Source organism: Cyprinodon variegatus, unplaced genomic scaffold (genome assembly GCF_000732505.1).
Source record: "Cyprinodon variegatus isolate N-32 unplaced genomic scaffold, C_variegatus-1.0 Scaffold1489, whole genome shotgun sequence".
NCBI classification, from domain to species: domain Eukaryota; kingdom Metazoa; phylum Chordata; class Actinopteri; order Cyprinodontiformes; family Cyprinodontidae; genus Cyprinodon; species Cyprinodon variegatus.
This window is the reverse complement of record NW_015151942.1, coordinates 116,959-119,533: the sequence shown is the minus strand read 5'-3', so window position 1 is coordinate 119,533 and position 2,575 is coordinate 116,959. Positions and strand designations below refer to the sequence as shown.

Sequence of the window (2,575 nt, the reverse complement as noted above, 5' to 3'; positions counted from 1 at the left end):
GTGTTACAGCACTTTGCTCCTCCCCCTCTCATCACTGTCTTGCACCGTCACTCGCCTCAGCAGTGCCAGCCAAACAAGAAATATTTATTGTGATGTGCTCATTTAAATTCATTGTCTTAAGATTTTGTTTTATATTGCTTTGGTTCTTGATGTTAAATAAAACTGTTGACCTTTTTTTTGTATTCTTTTTATATTATAATAATAAAAGGAAAAATTACAAAAACACCAAAAGGTCAACAGTTTTAAACATTAAACATCAAGCCTAAATATAGAAAAAGTATCGGTATTGATAACAGTGATTTTGGACTCGTGTCCTTGCCAAGTATGTTCTTGAGAAGAACACAGGAAAGTATGGACTTGGTGAGAACGGGAGCACACAGCAGAATTATTACTTAACTAACTAAATTATTACTATTTTCATTTAATGGGGGAAAAATTAACACAGTCAGATAAACACAATCAAAAGAACATTTTGCCAGATAAAACAAAAAAATCGCCATCAGAGCCAGCGGTACTTCACACACGGCTATGCCTAGAGAGGGCTGCTGCAGACGGACTGCGGTTAGCCCTGGCTGCCGTTACCCTCTGAGGTCCACTGGTTGCTGCAGTCCTCTCAACTTCGGAATTTTTTTTTTTAATTACACATTAAATCGGTAAATGTATGATATAGTGACGCTTTAAAGTATAATATTCTCGCCTCAAACGATAAAGTTCATTATTTTTCATAATGTAATGATAAAACTTGAACATTCATATATTTTAGATTCAGTTCCTTTATTGTCCTAATAAAGATGATTTTGGCATACAGCCATGAAAACCGATAATGCCTATCTCAAAAAATTAGCATATGATGAAAAAGGTCTCTAAACAAGCTATGCACCTAATCATCTGAATCAAGAAATTAACTCTAAACACCTGTAAAAGATTCCTGAGGCCTTTAAAACTCCCAGCCTGGATCATTACTCAAAACCCCAATCATGGGTAAGACTGCCGGCTTGACTGCTCTCCAGAAGGCTGTGATTGACAACCTCAAGCCAGAGGGTATGACACAGAAAGATATTTCTGAACGAATAGGCTGTTCCCAGAGTGCTGTATCAAGGCACCTCAGTAGGAAGTCTAAGGGAAAGGAAAAAGTGTGGCAGAAAATGCTGCACAACGAGAAGAGGTTGTATGGAAGATTGTGGAAAAGGGTCGATTCTAGACCTTGGGGGACCTGCGGAAGCAGTGGGCTGAGTCTAGAGTAGAAACATCCAGAGCCACCGCTCACAGGCATGTGCAGTAAATGGGCTATAGGTGCCGCATTCCCCAGGTCAAGCCACTTATGAACCAGAAACAGCGGCAGAGGCGCCTGACCTGGGCTACAGAGAAGCAGCTCTGGATTGTTGCTCAGTTTGGCATGCAGGTTCATTGAGAAATAAAAATTGTGCTATTGTATGTTGGGTTCTTGAATTCCAAAACATTCCTGTACAAGTGTCGAAAACCACATATGTGGCAGAGCAAGGGCTTGTTGTGAGATCCTGCATTTACACACTTTTTAAAAGTTAAACACGGCTCATTGGGAATGCGAGCATGTCTCCCTGCAGGGCAACCTATGCCACGTTCACAACTAATGGGATTTCGGCAGGAAAGAAGCGTCTGCCGCTTCATTTTTTATGCTTGTACACATTAAGGTGAGACGCACCTCAAGAGCATCTTTGAGCAACTCCTGAAGCACAACCATTGAAGTGTGTACTGATCCGTCTGATGCTTTTACTGCTCCTTTGTTAAATGGCAGAGAGTGGTTTTGCTATATTTGTTGTAATAAGTTGGTAAAAAGTAGCTTTAATATATTTTTAAGTGGTGGATGTCCTTATGTGTATGGAGGGGATCTAATCAGGACAGCCTTTGTGTCTTTAGAAATACACAGGATATGGGCACATCTTGGAGCCGGTCTGATAAAGGTGAGCTATCTGTAATTCTAGGGCATGGAGGCAAGATGCATACAGTTCAGGGCATTGATGGCGTGTCAGTTTCTGATACGGACAGCTGAGCTTCCACCTGATGCAAAACATGGACTCATGGGGTATAAGAAGGAGGAGATTACCTTGTTTGGGGCTCAATCTTTGCCAGACGCTCGCTGACGATTTTGAGCCCACAGCTGTGCAAGCTCCAAGCATTTTCTCTGTCCTGTAACAACCTGTTCTGGAATAAACTCTGTTACTTTTTTACTCCTGTTTTACCCAGTTTGAGTTAAAAGTAGTAAACAACTTGCTCCCAGGAAAAGAACCGGTAGGGAAGTCCCGAGGCGCGACTGCCTTCAGGGGGACATAACTTCCACATTTAACATCCGTTAATAAACTGTTTTAGGGGAGTTAAACATTCTGCCATTTAACAAAGTGATCTGCATCAACGCCGCTGTGTCTCTCTCCCTTCTCGCTCCCAGATCAGCTTCTCTGATTGGTTGATGTGGTGCATCAAGCAGCAAAAGTTAAAATATTCCAACTCCAACATCCGCTGCTTGTGAAGCTCGTCACATGCCTCAGCTGCTCAGGTGTGCATTAACCATTGACTTTTCATGTAAACGGCTGCTTCATCA

General features: G+C 41.9%; 1 protein-coding gene across 1 annotated transcript in view; it reads right to left on the bottom strand.

Annotated features, from left to right (window-relative positions):
* The window catches only part of LOC107103616 (NXPE family member 3-like), a 23,692-nt gene that overhangs the window by 10,241 nt on the left and 10,876 nt on the right, over positions 1 to 2,575 (bottom strand). The gene's annotated exons all lie outside the window — the stretch shown is intronic.